Here is a 17,403-nt window from a genome sequence, read left to right as displayed (position 1 = left end):
AAAATAATTTCTTTTAATGAGGCCAAGCTTACTAGTAAGCCTGCATTCTGTGGTTCTGAGAGTTGCTAAGACGGCACCACTGGGACTTTAGGTCCAGTTCCATGATATTTACATCTCCCCATTCTACTTTGCACCAACACCTGAAACACCACCATTCCTGAGTATATTTAATCTACAAGCATGCTTTGTGTGCCTGCTTTATGCCAGACATGGTACTAGGAATTAAGTATACAGGGGTGGGTAAAACAAGCATAGACCCTATGCAGTATATAGCTGGCAGAAACACACTAAATTAAATAGGTAAGTATATATATATGTGTATATATGTGTGTGTGTATATATATACACACACACTCACACACATACATGCACTGTAAGGTTAGTGAACAAAGCACTCTAAGAAATGAGAAGTCTGAGTCTTAATTAAGGTCATTAGAAAAGCCACCAAAAAGATAATCTTTAAGCAGAGATCTGGAAAGACCCAGGGACACAGTATTCTAAGCTGGAAACTAGTATATGCTACCCTCTAGGCTAGATAGGAGCTTGATGGATTCTAGAAATTGAAAAGGAGCTCACTGTAGCTGCGGCACAGTATGTAAGATGGAAAGGGGCTGAGATCAGGTGACAGCTGCTTGAGCGGAGATCACATGGGGTTTGATAGGTCCGGAAAAGGAATCTGGACGTTGATTCACTCGCAATATGAAGCCATTAAAGAGTCTAAGCAACACTCTTCTCTCACTATTAAAATTACTCTGGCTTCAGTGAGGTAGATAGAACGGTGGAAGACACAATAGGAAACAAGAAACATAGGTAAAATATTTTGCTCCCTTGCCTAGATTATAAGCTCCATGAAGGCAAAGAGTTGCATCAGTTTTATTCAAAATATCTCTGTGATTCTTAAAACAAAGATGTCCCAAGAAATTAGCACGTTCTGATAGTCAATAAAGGCAAAGCCTTACTTAGGATCAATAAGAAAAGTACTCTATGTGGCACTGAAAAGACACTCTATCAATAAATATTTATTGATGAAAAAAGAATGAGTGAAGATAACTGTACTCCAGAAGAAAATATTACAGTAGCTTGGCTATAGTAATAAAGTGGAGAGAGTAGGATAAGCAGGCAGATTTGAGATCTATTTTGGAGGCAAAAATAAAGGACTTACAGAGCAAATGGATGCAAAGATGGAGAGAGAAGGACAAATGAAGATCAATATCCTCATTTCCAGCTTGAACAACAAAGTAATTGGCAAAGGCATTTCCTGGGAAAAGAAAACTTCTTGGAGGACAGGTGAGTTCAACTATTGGTCTGTAGCTGGAATCACAATGACTCAGCCTCTACAGACCTGTGCATGTCAGAATAAATGTGTACTGTTACTAAATTTGGGGGCAGTTTATCATGAAGCCTTACCATGGTCATAGCTGACTTCTATGGTTTGGCTATTTGATCATTCCAAATATCATGTTGAAATTTAATCCCCAGTGTAGCAGTGTTGGGAGGTGGGTCCAGTGGGAGATGTGTGGGCCACCGGGGCAAATTTCAAATGAATGGCTTGATGCCATCCTTGCATTAATGAATGAATTATTGCTCTATTAGTTCCTACAATAGCTGGTGGTTAAAAAGAGCCTGGCATCTCCCCGTTTGCTCTCTTGCTTCCTCCCCCACAACGTTATATCTGCACGCAAAGTCTCCCCTTCAACTTCTGCCATCAGTGCAAGCAGAGGCCTCACCAGAAACAGATGTGGGTGCCATGGTTCTTGTACAGTCTGCAGAACCATAAACCAAATAAACCTCTTTTTTCTTATAAATTACTCAGCCTCAGGTATTCCTTTAGAGCAACACTAAATGAAGTGAGACACTAACTGAGGCAGGAATCAAAAGATTCAAAATAAAGTCCTAAGTCCAATATCCAAATGTCAAATTTAGGAGAACTGTGAAACACCCAAGTGAGGAAATCAAGTAAGCAATTGGATACACAATTCCATAAATGTACAGATGAGGGCTCAACTAAAAAGAAACTTCTGGAGTTACCAGCATAAACATTATACTTAAAACCAAGGGTACCAATGAAATCATCTAGGAAGAGTACATAGAAAGAAAGATACAAAAGTGCCTCTGTCTCAATCATGAAACTCTTCAACTTTTACAGGTTATGAGATGGAAATTTCAAAAACAAAGAAGGATGAGTTAGAAACGAGGCAAGAAAACAGAAAGACATGGGAGCATAGCATCCAAGAAAGGAGATTTTTAAAAAATACATAGCGAATACTTAACTGAGTGAAACACTGATAGAAGACTATATTAGTTTTCTACTGCTACTATAAGAAATTACTATGAACTTAAGGACTTTAAAACTACAAAATGTATTTCACAGTTTTGGAGATCATAAGTCTGAAATAGGCCTCAATAAGCTAAAGTTAAAGTATCAACAAGAATGTGTTTCCTCTGGAAGCTTTAAGGGAATGCCAGTTTTCTAATTTTTCTCTGCTTGCAGAAACCACCCTCATTTCTTGCCTCATCGTCCCTTCTTAAATCTTCAAAGCCAACACTGTAGCAATTTCAAATCATTCTTGGGCATCGACATGGTTTGGCTCTGTGTCCCCACCCAAATCTCATCTTGTAGCTCCCATAATTCCCATGTGTTATGGGAGGGAACCAGTGGGAGATAATTAAATCATGGGTGTGGTTCCTTCCCACGATGTTCTCATGATAGTGAATAAGTCTCATGAGATCTGATGGTTTTAAAAAGGGGAGTTTCACTGCACAGGCTCTCTCTTCGCCTACTGCCATCCATGTAAGACGTGACTTGTTCCTCCTTTCCTTCCACCATGATTGTGTGGCTTCCCCAGTCACATGAAACTGTAAGTCCATTAAACCTCTTTCTTTTGTAAATAGCCCAGTCTCAGGTATATCTACAGACTAACACAGGCATTAACACTAACTTTCCTACCTTCCTCTTTCACATGTAGGGATGCTTATGATTATAATGGGCCCACCAGGATACCCCAGGAAAATGTCACTATCTCAAGGTCAGCAGATTAGCAACCTCATTTCTATCTGCTCACTTAATTTCCACCTTGCCCCATGCAACATGACATATTCACAAGAGATTAGGAAGCAGCCATCTTTGGAAGACCATTATTCTGCCTACCACTGACACCAAATAAGATGAACTTTGCTTTTGGGGACAAGGATAGATGTTTTAGGGAAAAGTTAAGGCTCCTTTGTTATATTCACAGAATATTAAGAGAAGAGCTCAGGCTAACTTTCTGCTTTATATAACTGTGTTTTCTTTTTTCAGCTCCAACCAATTCAATTCTCCCACACCAGTTGGGTATTGTGTCAAAAAATGCAATTCTGACACTAACTACTCAAAGTTAACATAGACCCCACAAGTTATGGATTTGGTCTCACAAGACATTGTAATGGAGTCTAAGCTTTTGACTTCAGACCCTTAAGCTTTCTGTTTAAAATGAAGAGATGACTCATAACTACTTAGTGCACAATGATGGCTTAGCAGTATTTGCCACTGATTTAGGTTCTTATCCCAGTTTTAAGAGCTCTTCAGCAGGAACCTAGGGCAAACACCAAACATATTTTTTCTTACATCACTAGGTCTATACTGTACAAAAAGCCTTAGTACTGAAAAATGTCTCCCTTATATGTATAAGAATTATATAAGGAACATTTAAGATATTAGAAGAGCAGACTTAAACCATAAAGAAAGTTCATTTAAGTTACTTCTTTTAATCATCTGTCTCCAAACATTTGAGAGAAAAAGAGGACAGGATAGAAAAATCAATATGGACACGCCCACACAAAATGCCTGATACTGGAATACATAGATAATCTACAGAATACGAGATCTCCCAAAACTTTTTTTTTTTTTTTTTTTTTTTTTTTTGAGTCTCACTCCATCACCTAGGCTAGAGTGCAGTGGCGCAATGTCTGCCTTCTGAGTTCAAGCAATTCTTGTTCTCAGCCTCCTGAGTAGCTGGGATTATAGGTGCATGCCACCATGCCCGGCAAATTTCTGTGATTTTAGTAGAGATAGTTTCACCATGTTGGCCAGGCTGATCTCCAACTCCTGACTCAAGTGATCTGCCCACTTCGACCTCCCAAAGTGCTGTGAATACAAGTGTGAGCCACTGTGCCTGGTTCTCTCAAACTATTTTAATAAGACTTCTCAGAGACTTTTGGAACAGATTAAATCAATAAAATAATATTAATGGGTTGATATAAAAGGACTAGGATACAAGAACATATTAATGGAAATTAAAAATATGATAGCTGAAATTTCTTTAAAAATTGGTAGCATGGCCTGAGAAAAATACCACAGAACGTAAGCAGAGAAAAAGAAAAGAAAATATAAAAGTAAAGTTTTAAAGGATCATCCCAGAAGGATTGTTACCAAAATGTCAGGGATTTTTTCTAGGTCCTGCTGCTCACTACACAGAAAGCCAATCACCGAGACATTGAGTACTGCCAGGGAAGAAGGCTTAAATCAGGTGCTGCAGCTGAAGAGAATGAGAGACAAAGTCTCAAATCCATGTCCCCAACTGACAAAAACTGAGGGGGCATAGCAGAGAAGGCAGGAAAATAAGAATTAAAGAGGGGTAAGGAAGCAATCATGATGGATGAAGGGTCTAGCATCTCATTGTCTAGATGTGGTGATCTGAAGAGTTTCAGTTGCTTTCTTGAGGGTTAGTTTCCTGAGGAAGGAACTCAGATGAGATAAAAATGGGTTTCAAGTTTTAAAACCAGGAGTTTCAATTTGTATGTGTATTCAAAAAATGTAAATATTAGTTCTGTGAATGATTGGGTCAGTTTCAGAGTCATCATCTAGCCAAAAGAGTTTTAGAGAAGAGAACAGAATATGAAGGAGATTCTGCAAGACAGCAGGGCAATAACTATAACATTTTAAGGAAAATATTCTCTTTAACCCAGATATCCACACCCAGACACAATACTAAGTGTAAGAGTTCCCAGAAAGGAAAGGACTCAGGCCATTTGTCTTCATGCAGCCTTCTGAGGAAAAAAAAATTCTTAATAATGTACTCCAACACAACCAAAGAAAGTACAAAAAGAGCAACCCATGGGACTAACTCAGGAGTATGAGTACAGCCTGTGGTCTTTATCTCTTCTGAGGCAAACAATGGATCCGTTTTCTGTCATCTCTCCAACAAGGTAGACCACATGACTGCTCTTGACAATGGAATATGATCAGAGGTCACGAGTGCCACTTCTGGCCCAAGAAAATTAAGAGCATATGTGCTTTCTGCATTGCCTCTCTTTTCCACTGGCTGATTGCAGAGGAGAAGGCAGACTTAGAAGACAGCTCACTCACCTGATGGAAATCTCTGCTTCGGAGTGTCTGAATGGAGTGAAACTCCCTTCTGGTTCTAGGTGGATTGGGATAGGAGTGAAAAAAAAGCAGACTTCTTAAAAAATTAAGCATCTGAAACTTGGAGATGCTACAACATTTAAACTAGCCTGATTAATAAAGAATTAAATGGGAAGAAATTCTGGAAAAATAGCTCTGCAGCAGGCTCATAAAACACTAAATCCAAATTTGAATGTAATTTGGGGCACTCTAGTGGTTTAATCTCTAAGAAGGAAGAAGACTATTAAATATTTAATAATAGAATTGAAAAGCCAGAAAACCCTATGGACTTGGTAGAAAAAGTGTGTGTTTCTTTTGTCAGCAAGTGAAAAATAGCAATCAGAATCAACAAGAAAAATTAAAGGATGTATAAGAACATCACTGTTCAAGTAGAAAGCAAACTAAAATGTGATATGATATTGAGCAATTAAAAGAAAGGAGAATCCATTTGAATTTATTAACATTGGAAATATTCTCTGTCAATCCTAAAGAACATAGGACTACATTTCTTTTTTTTTTTATTATTATTATACTTTAAGTTCTAGGGTACATGTGCATAACGTGCAGGTTTGTTACATATGTATACTTGTGCCATGTTGGTGTGCTGCACTCATCAACTCGTCAGCACCCATCAGTTCATCATTTATATCAGGTATAACTCCCAATGCAATCCCTCCCCCCTCCCCCCTCCCCATGATAGGCTCTGATGTGTGATGTTCCCCTTCCCGAGTCCAAGTGATCTCATTGTTCAGTTCCCACCTATGAGTGAGAACATGCGGTGTTTGGTTTTCTGTTCTTGTGATAGTTTGCTAAGAATGATGGTTTCCAGCTGCATCCATGTCCCTACAAAGGACGCAAACTCATCCTTTTTTATGGCTGCATAATATTCCATGGTGTATATGTGCCACATTTTCTTAATCCAGTCTGTCACAGATGGACATTTGGGTTGATTCCAAGTCTTTGCTATTGTGAATAGTGCTGCAATAAACATACGTGTGCATGTGTCTTTATAGCAGCATGATTTATAATCCTTTGGGTATATACCCAGTAGTGGGATGGCTGGGTCATATGGTACATCTAGTTCTAGATCCTTGAGGAATCGCCATACTGTTTTCCATAATGGTTGAACTAGTTTACAATCCTACCAACAGTGTAAAAGTGTTCCTATTTCTCCACATCCTCTCCAGCACCTGTTGTTTCCTGACTTTTGATTGATTGCCATTCTAACTGGTGTGAGATGGTATCTCATTGTGGTTTTGATTTGCATCTCTCTGATGGCCAGTGACGATGAGCATTTTTTCATGTGTCTGTTGGCTGTATGAATGCCTTCTTTTGAGAAATGTCTGTTCATATCCTTTGCCCACTTTTGGATGGGGTTGTTTGTTTTTTTCTTATAAATTTGTTTGAGCTCTTTGTAGATTCTGGATATCAGCCCTTTGTCAGATGAGTAGATGGCAAAAATTTTCTCCCATTCTGTAGGTTGCCTGTTCACTCTGATGGTAGTTTCTTTTGCTGTGCAGAAGCTCTTTAGTTTAATTAGATCCCATTTGTCAATTTTGGCTTTTGCTGCCGTTGCTTTTGGTGTTTTAGACATGAAGTCCTTGCCCATGCCTATGTCCTGAATGGTACTACCTAGGTTTTCTTCTAGGGTTTTTATGGTATTAGGTCTAAGGATTACATTTCTTTCACTGTGATTACAAACCTACCACTTGCTCCTAAAGCATCTTTATAATTATTACATTGACAACATCATAATATAAAGACTGTTTGCTTTCAAACTTTTAGCATCATTTTTCTAAAAAGCAAAAAATAAAACAAATACAACCACAAAACAGAATTTAAATACTAAGACTCTGATACAGGATAAATAATTGTATAGCTGAAACAATTTGGGAAATACTAAGGAGAAGAGAGGTCAGTAGTAGTGCTATGGCCCTAATTTCCCTATTGGAAGTAATGAGGAATCAAGATATACTCTACAAATTTGATGAAACAAGAAACACAATTTTAAATATACTATTTAACAAAACTGGGAAGTACTGTATGTGAACCCAGTCCTATTTGTCAAAGCAAAGAGTCAACAGATACGTCAAGAAATATGCAATAATATACTGTTTAATATTATCTTATCAACCATTAGAAGAAATAAAACCGTATGTAATCCTACTAAGAAATGGGACTCACAAAGGAGGGTATAAATAGGGAATGAAGAAATGTTAATTTTTTACTTACTACTGACTTTCAATTATTCAAAGAATGTGCATATATTATTTTTATAGTGCCATCAACTAATACTCTAAAAAAAAAAAAAAAGAAGAGGCAAAACAGATGTGTGTAATCAGGGGGGTAAAGATTTTAGTTTAAACTTTTCAAATGTTGAATCATTTACTCGAAATCTGCTTTGTTTTGTTTTTTGTTTGTTTGTTTGTTTGTTTTTTGAGACAGGGTTTCGCTCTTGTCACCCAGGCTGGAGTGCAATGGTGTGATCCCAGCTCACTGCAACCTCTGCCTGCGAGGTTCAAGTGATTCTCCTGTCTCAACCTCCTGAGTAGCTGGAATTACAGGCACCTGACACCATGCCCGGCTAATTTTCATATTTTTTAGTAAAGATGGGGTTTCACCATGTTGGCCAGGCTGGTCTCGAACTCCTGACCTCAGATGATATGCCCACCTTGGCCTGCCAACGTACTGGGATTACAGGCGTCAGCCACCATGCCCAGCCTACTTGAAATCTTTAGAACAAACAGGAGCATTTACTATAAGCTCACTGATAGTAGGATTATAGAAATATACTTCATACACAACGGAAGACTTCAGTGTACTCACATTAAAATTTGCATTTCTATTTTGAAAGGAACTTTGTGTTCCAATTTTTTATTGTTTGTTCTCAACTGTATCCACTTCTTTGACTTAGAGCAATTATGTTTAATAAAAACCAAAGCATGAGCAATTTTTCCATTGTTCATCATAAAAATCTCATTTTACTTAATGTTTTCCAGTGTCTTCTCAAGTGCTTACATTACTGAAATATTTAGTTTAAAAAAATGCAGAGTTTTTGGATTGGTAAGTTTCCTTGAGTCCTTGAAGTAATGTATCAAGAACGTGGTTTGTCATTCAATTAATAGGCTCATTCCCAAGCCCTGTCTTCATAAGCAGTACAGCATGTGAGAATTCAGTGGTCTTATCCAAGGGAAAATGCACAACAAAGAGATGGAAACACAGGTCCAGACCTTGGCAAAGACAGAGAGGTCAGGATTAAAGGAGTATTTTGGATAGTGATTAAAAGGCTGATAATGTAAACCATGGAAGTGGAATTAAATTGCCTAAGCAGAGAGTAGAGGGAAAGGAGATGAGAGAGAATGACAAAAATTCAAGTGATGCTCATACACAAAGATGCAAATGTAAGAAGAATAAAGCACTAAAGTATAGTCTGGGGGAATAAGATGCAAACTCACTAGATTATGAATTACTTGAAGACCAAAACTGTCACTGACTTTTAGTCTAATCCTTCTCTCCCCCGTCCCATTATGTTTAATTCTCTAACCTTCCTCTCTCCAACACTTGGAAAATGGTTGTTACATGAGATAGAAGGGGAGGAATACATAATGCAGGAAAAAATAAAAGAAATTTCTAATAGAGTCAAGAGAAAATAATCATACTGAATAAAACTGTCTCCAAAAGACAAGACTTTGTCCCTTCAGAACCTAGCAGTTTAGGTGGTAAATGCTCAACAGAGGTGAGAGGGAATGAATGAAGTATAAGCTGGGATGGGCACACAATGGAAGACAAAGGAAAGATCATAGAGGGGAAATGGGAACTAAGATTAATTTAGGAGCCCAGGGTTTGTATTTCTGTGGCTGGACTAAAATCCAAAAACCATAATCATACATATTACACAAAATGGGATATGTAGTAACCAAGATGGCTCCAATAAAACAGGTCCAATAGGAATGACCCCAGGCCATATCAGTTTCTCATGTCACACTTTCTTTTAAAGTACCGCCATTCATGTTAGAATCTGTATCCCACATCACAGTCCCTAGACAGAAATTTCTAGAGACTCACCACTGTCTTCAGAACAACCCCACATTGGGATGTTGAACAGAAACAAGACATAGAGCTGTTCTTTAGTTTAAGTAAAGGGACTTATGTCATCCAACTGGAAAGTGATGAATTGGCATGAATGCAATAATTTTACCTCTTAGGTGCAAAAGCCAATTTAAGAGTGTGCAGGCAAAATTTGCTTTCATTTTCCCTAGACCTCCAACACAAGTCATGAGTGTGGATGAGACTATATAAACATTAGGAAAGCAGCATAACATCAGTACTGGGTGAACTGCAAACCTATGTGATACACTTATTTTCAGGAGAAATGGGCTGATTTCCGACCACAGATAGGGACCAGAAGGAATAGCTGCTGGTCAGAACTCACTGATCTCTACCTTACCAAGATAATGATACTTCTTCCCTTCAGATATGTGTCATTCACAGGCAGGAAGAATTTTTATATTCTGAAGCCTTCTGTGGGTTTCTGCCTCCCATTGGTTCTCAGAATGCAGATACACACACACACACACACACACACACACACACACACACACACACACACACACACCAGAGAAAGAGAGAGAGAGAGAGAGAGATTGAGAGATCACTCTTGACTGGGTGCAGTGGCTCACGCCTGTAATCCCAGCACTTTGGGAGGCTGAGGCAGGCAGATCACTTGAGGTCAGGAGTTCGTGATCAGCCTGACCAACGTGGTAAAACCCTATCTCTACTAAAACTACAATAATTAGTTGGGTGTAGTGGCGGGCGCCTGTAGTCCCAGCTACTTGAGAGGCTGAGGCACAAGAATTGCTTGAACCTGGGAGGTGCAGGTTGCAGTGAACCTGCATTGTGCCATTGCACTCCAGCCTCGGTGACAGAACATGACTCCATCTCAAAAAGAGAGAGAGAGAGAGAAAGAGAAAGATACCACTCTTAGTCTTTCTCATTCTCTAAACCTCAACCACAAATCATTTTCGTGAGGGGAGAGACATCAAAGTACTGTTGATTCCCAATGTTTGTGGTTGTTGTGTTCTATAAAGTCATTACAAAGGCTGAATTAGCAAATATTGAACCATTGCTTTTAGAGAAACTATGGGATTTGTTTTCTTCAAGTCTCTGGTTACAACATTTTCATCAACTGATCAATACTCAACTTTGTTTTATATCGTTTAAGGACAAGTTATTTGTTTTCTATTGTTGATTGATTAACATTGAACTCATGGCTCACAGCACTGTAACTCATGCTAGAAAAAAGCTTAGCTACAATGAGTACAGTTATGCATCGTACAACAACATTTCAGTCAATGATGGACTGCATATACAGCAGTGGTCTGGTAAAATTATAATACCATATTTTTACTGTATTATTTATAAGTTTGGATACACAGATACTTACCATTATTTTGCAGTATTCTGCAGTATTTAATACAGTAAACTACGGTCCATGTTTGTAGCCTAGGGAAAACAGGCTGGACCATGTAGCCTAGTTGTTTAGTAGGCTATACCATCTAGTTTTATGTAAGCATACTCTGTAATGTTCACACAACAACAAAATTGTCTCACGATGTGTGTCTCAGAATATATCCCTATTGTTAAATGACACCATGACTGTGTTTTCTTTGTGAGGCACATTACAGTCCTCTTGTCTTTGAAAACACTAGGTGCACTTCAGCACAACACTTCAGGACCATTTAAATAGCTAAAGTAACAAAAAGGCACAAAAATGCAAAAACATAGCATTCAATAGACCATGAAAGGATACTTGTTCACAAGTATCCTTACTCTGTTTGATTTCAGCTGAAAATGTGTGCATCAGGCAACTCCTATTTTTCATCCCTCTGCACATGTCCACAAATGACTATGAAAGTGCCATGAGTATCAATTTGAAGATTATGATAAATTTTCACAAGTAGGTGAGACTTTCAGCTTCTGTTGAGGCCCTCAGGCTGCTTCCACTCATGGCAGAGGCAAAGGGGACCAAGCATGAGCAGAGATCACAAGGTGAGAGAGGAGTGTGTAAGGGGTGAGGCTCTTTTAAACAACCAGCTCTTATGAAAACCACTATGGCATTCTTCCCCTAGCCCCCTAAATCTCATGTCCTTCTTACATGCAAAATACAACCATCCCTTCCCAAGAGTCCTCCAAGTCTTAACTTGTTCCAGTACCAACTTAAAAGTCCAAAGTCTCATCTGAGACTCAAGGCAAGTTTCTTCCAGCTATGAGACTATAAAATTTTAAAAAGAAGTTATATAATTCCAAGATATAAGGATTGTACAGGGATTGGGTAAACATTCCCATTTGAAATGGAGATTTACTATCTTCTTCTGAGCCCTCCAAATGCTTCCAACCTCTGAAATTGGGAAAACATTCCCATTTCATAGGGTATAATTACATTTGAAGTGGGAATGTTATACTTCACTCATGGCCAAAAGAAAGGGGTAGCAGGCCCCACACAAGTCTGAAATCCAGCAAGACAGACATTACATCTTAAAGCTCCAAAATCATCTTTCTTAACTCTGGGGTCCACATTCTGGGCACACTGATGTGAAAGGTAAGTTCCCAAGGCCTTGAGCAGCCCCAGCCTCCTGGTTTTCCTAGGCACAGACCACATAGCTACTCTCACAGGTTGGAGTCAAATGACAAGAGGCGTTGTCAGGCTGTAGTTTCATGCTACTGGTGGCTGTATAATACTGAGGTCTTGAGGGTAGCAGTCTTGCTCCTATGACTCCACTAGACACTGCCCTGATTGTGGTAGCTCCACATCTGTTGCAGACTTTTGCCTGGGTTCTCATGCTTTCCAGTATATCCCCTGAAATCCAAGTGGAAACTGAAAAGCCTCCATGACTTTTGTATTCTGTGCACCTGCAGACTTAACACCATATAGAAGCTGCCAAGGCTTACCACTTGCACCATTTGGAGACAGAGCAGTACCTGGGGCCCTTTCAGCCACAGCTGGAGCTGGAGTGGCTAGGATGTGGGGAGCATCATTCCCAGATGGCACAGGGCAGAAGTGCCCTAGATGTGTCCCCCAAACCATTGTGTGCTCCTAGGCCTCTGGGACTCTGAAGGGAGGGGCAGTCTTGAAGATTTTGGAAATACTTTCAGGGCCTTTTCCCCGTTGTCCTGACTGTTAGCACTTGGCTCCCTTTTAGTCATGCTGATCTCTTTAGCAAGTGGTTTCTCAGCAGCAACCTTTTTTTCCCCTCCTCAAAACCCTTTCCTTCTCCATCATATGGACAGGCCACAGATTTTTCAAATTTCTATACTCTGCTCCTTTTTAATTATTAATTTCATCTTTAGGTCATTCCTTTGCTGCCATATCTGATTATAGGCTATCAGAAGCAGCCATGCCACTTCTTGAGCGCTTTGCTGCTTATTAATTTCTTCCACCAGATACCCTAGGTCATCACCCTTCAGCCTTCCATAAAGCCCTAAGGCATGGACAGAATATAGCCAAGTTCTTTACTAGGGAGTAAAAAAGGTTGACCTTTGCTCCAGTTTACAATCAGTTTGTCATTTTCATCTGAGACCTTGTCAGCATGGTCTTTACTGTCAATATTTCTATCAACATTTTGGTCACAACTACTTAAGCAGTCTCTAATAAGTTCCAGACTTTACTTCATCTTCCTAACCTCTCTTTGCCCTCCAAATTCTTTCAGCCTCTGACCATTACCCAGTTCCAAAGCTACTTCTGTATTTTCAGGTATCCTTATGGCAACACTTCATTCTTCAGTACCAATTTTCTATCTTAGTCCATTTGTGTTGCTATAAAGGAATACCTGAGACTGAGAAATTTATAAAGAAAACAGGTTAATTGGCTCATGATTTTTTGGGCTGCACAAGAAGCATGTCACAAGCGTCTGCTTGACTGCCTGCTTCCACTCATGGCAGAAGGCAAAAGAGAGCCAGCATGTGCAGAGATTACATAGTGAGAGAGGAAGCAAGAGAGAGAGAGAGAGAGACAGAGAGAGAGAGAGAGAGAGAGAGAGGAGGGAGGTGCTAGGCACTTTTAATCATTCAGCCCTCACAGGAACAAATAGTCTACGAACTCACTCATTTCTGCAAAGACAGCTCTCAAGCCATTCATGAGGGATCCACCCTATGACCCAAACACATCCAATTAGGTCTCACCTGGAACACTGGGTATCAAATTTCAACACAAGATATGGAGGAGTAACGCAAACAAAAGTATAGCACAGGTGAATTCATAAATATGGAATCCATGAATAACGAGGATTGACCATAATGACAATTATAGTTAACATCTACGAGTCAATCACTGCATGCCAAGCCCTATTCTACACTGTTTAGATATTAACTCTATATGGTTCTCACAAGAACCCACAGAGGTAGGCACAATTCCCACTTCTATATTATAGATAAGGTAACTGCAGATGAAGAAAGTGCCTTGCTGCTCAGGGTGGTACCATTGCGCCCAGTGTTGTGATTCAAAGTCTTTGCTCTCAGCCACCTCCCTGGATACAGGATAGTCTGCAGGTCTTTTCCTGAGCCAGACCCACCCATCAATGTGTTTTCCTAAATAAAATAATCATATGCATGAGCATAAATTAATTCAAACACTCCCTGAGGGACACAAAGAGACTAGAATCAGTTTTTTAAACGGCAATTATTTCTTTCTTCTTGCCAAATACAGATGACAGTTACTATGTGCAAGGCACTGCCATGGTGGGGGGGGGGGGATGGAGACAGTTACCAGGCATGTGAGTAATCAGTAGCTGCACAAATGATGAAAGCGGCTGACTCCAAGACCCTCTTACACCCTATGTACTCTGTTGAAGAGAATAAAGTTTAATTAAATACATATACAAGCACCTGGGGATCTCTGTACCTTAGCAATCATATCAGTCCAATAAGAGGAAAAAGGCCTAACTCTTTCTGAGGATACTAAAAGGGGTGCACTGGGCTAATGCTCACAGGGGCAGTGTCTGTGATTCCAGGCCAGACCTCCTTGAGGATTTCAAGTAACCCGAGCTTGTCTTGATGCACAGGTCTTTGTAACAGCCTTCCAGAACATATAAGAGAGTTAGGCACTGAGCTTGTGGGGAGGGTGTGACTACCTCTGACCATGCTAACTATACCTTCACCACCATCTTCCATCTCCCCTATATCCCTGCAGCTCTGGATATGGGACAGAAATTATTATTTTATATCCCAAAAGAGAAGAAAAACGTTTAGAAAAATTGAATGACATGACTAGTAAAGAGCAAAGGTCAGACTGAAGATCTGATCGGCCTTGGGTTTGTGAACATGCAATGGTTCAGAAGGGACTTTCATTTAATCCTCACAGCACCCCCACAGGAAAAGCATGCATATCTCCATTTTACAAACTAAGACATGGAGGCTCAAAGGTCAGTGATTTCTTTCTAATCATGTGGCTAATAAGCAGGGAAGTTGGACTAAAATCCACATTGTCTGCATTCTAGTCCAGCACCCTTCTTGCTGCCTCTAGACAAGACCAGAAAAGAAGCAGAGCATCCCTGGCAGGTGGCACAAGAATAGCACAAACCTGAGGCCTGCTGCACTGTTACCAGGCACAACTGTTGGTTGTTTTTCTTCCCCTTGGCTGAATTTGTTGACTCCTGTAAGGTGCCAGGATATAATACAGCAGTGAACAAAATAGAGACAACTTCTGATGCCATAGAACGAGACACTGGGCAAGCTACTGAAGGTTAGACAAGAGATATGCAGGTGTTAAGAGAACAGGTAACAGGAGTCCCCAGCACCACCGGGGAATTACGGGAATACTCATCATGAAAGTGACATTCAGGCTGTCATCTAAAAGTGAAAGCAGGAAGCAACTGCCAAGCAAAAGGAGGTACAGGTACAGAAACTCAAAGGTGGAAGAGACTTATTTAAAAATCTGAGAAGAAAAGAGCCCATAGAGGTGAAGGTAACCTAATGTGGAGGGGTCAGTGGACATGAGATGGACCTGGAACAACACAGTCAGATATTGTAGGGCCTCCTACTTCAAGGACCCAGAGAACTCAATACAGTGGGCCAGCCAAGGCACTTCTCAGTTGTCAGGGGTCCCTTTAGAGGGGAGGAAAGCAAGCTCATTAAGCTCTTTAATCTCTCCCCCCTAGGTCATTTCCTCCAGCTACGAATGAATCATACAGTTTCCTCCTCCCTGTCCACATGGCCTGGGTACCGAGGCTTGGAACAGGGGCCTGTTTTCCAGGTGCAGTCTCACCAGTGTCGTATAAAGGGGGATTTTTCCCCTTCCTGCAGCTTCACTCCTCGCACAGGCCAACCCCAGCCGGGTCGGCTTTCCTCACGGCCAGATCACATTACGAGTTAATATCTAATTTGTAAGTTCTATATCACACCTCAGTTTCACAGCATTGTGGCTTCCAAGTGAACAGTCACTTCTTCCTCTTTCAAAATTAGTTGGGTACTCTTAAGATGAGAGCGGGAGAATGGAATGTACAATTGGCCAACTAAAACAGAGAGGCCCTGAATTGCTGTCCGACCACAAAGGTGTAACTTCATCTCTTAGTTAACAATCTGTAAAATGGGGTCTTATTTGCTCTGCCGTTACATAGCTGCATAAATTCTATGGATTGGAATTCAACTTCTAATACTGGTTTTTATCACTAAACATCTCTCCTGTACTCATTTCCCTTTCTGTAACATAAACGAATAGGAATAAATTATCTCAAAGCACCCCTTTAAATATAACATTTTTTACTTTTCCATATGATTAGTAGCTAGAGGATTATTCTGAGAATTTTCATGTCCTAAAAATTAGTATCACAATAGTTGCATTGCTAATTTTTGGTGTGTCGAAATTACTAAGACTTTTTGGAGATAAAGGCAGCGGCTACATAAAAGTAAACACTCTTTTGGAAGAGTAGCATAATGGTCCCAATTCTTCCCACTCCCAGACCTATGCCATGTAACTTTATAGTCTGTCCCACCCTGACTCGAGCCTTGCTTGGGAACAATGTGACGTTGGTGAACGTGATACAAGTAAAGACTCAAAAACTCTTGCATGATTAGAGTTGCTTGTCTTGCCCTCTACCAAAACCACACAAAAGACATGTCCAAGTTATCCCACTAGCCTCAGAAGAGGATTTGGGACATGTGGAGCAGAGTCAACCCACAGGCACACGAGCAAACTCAGCCACACTGCAGACACATGAGTGAGTCCAGCCAAGACCTGCCAAGCCCAGCCTAGATGATCTGATCCCTGCTGATGTGCTAGAAATACATATTTATTGTTTTATACCACTGAGTTTTGGGGTGATTTGTTACACAGCATTATTTTAGCAGCTGATACAAATCTGAACCTAAGTACAGTATTTTATCATTTGTTTAGTCCACCCAAAATAATTACACAAAAAGCAATACCTAACTTGTCTCTCTGCCTCATTGTTCTATATCTCCATTTTTCCTCCATCTTCCCTTCTGTCTTAGATAAAGACATGTCCCTCCTTTGTACCAACACTAACCCTATCTTCTCTACTCCAATTCTCGCCCTTCCAACCTTCTCTGTGATGTCACTCCATCTGTCATTCCCTCCTTCAGAAAGGTTAATGCACCCTGACATCTTTAAGGGTGGTTTCTCTCAGAAAGGTAGATTTAAGAGCAAAATAGCTTATTGTCTAGAAGAGAGGGCTATAACAAGTCCCATTTTGATTTGATGATTTAAAATAAAAGTGCCCATCCTCTAGCACTCACCAGGGGGATAAGGAGGGATAGGTTTCCTCCCACTGGGAAGTGGCTGAGTGGGAGGGCTGAGTAATAACTGCCACATCTTGTGGGAAAGGGTAAAGGGTAGAGTAGGGGGCAAATGTGGAACCTCCTTAGCAGGGCTTTGCATAGAGGGAAGGTCAGGGTCTTCCTTTACAAATCAGACACCCTCTTTTCTACTCTCCCTTTCTTTTCCCCAAGCCCTGCCAACCACATAATACATTTTTTCTATTCTTACTGTCATCCTTCCTATTCTTTTCATA

Source organism: Rhinopithecus roxellana, chromosome 2 (genome assembly GCF_007565055.1).
Source record: "Rhinopithecus roxellana isolate Shanxi Qingling chromosome 2, ASM756505v1, whole genome shotgun sequence".
Taxonomy (NCBI): Eukaryota; Metazoa; Chordata; class Mammalia; order Primates; family Cercopithecidae; genus Rhinopithecus; species Rhinopithecus roxellana.
This window is presented reverse-complemented; position numbering follows the sequence as displayed.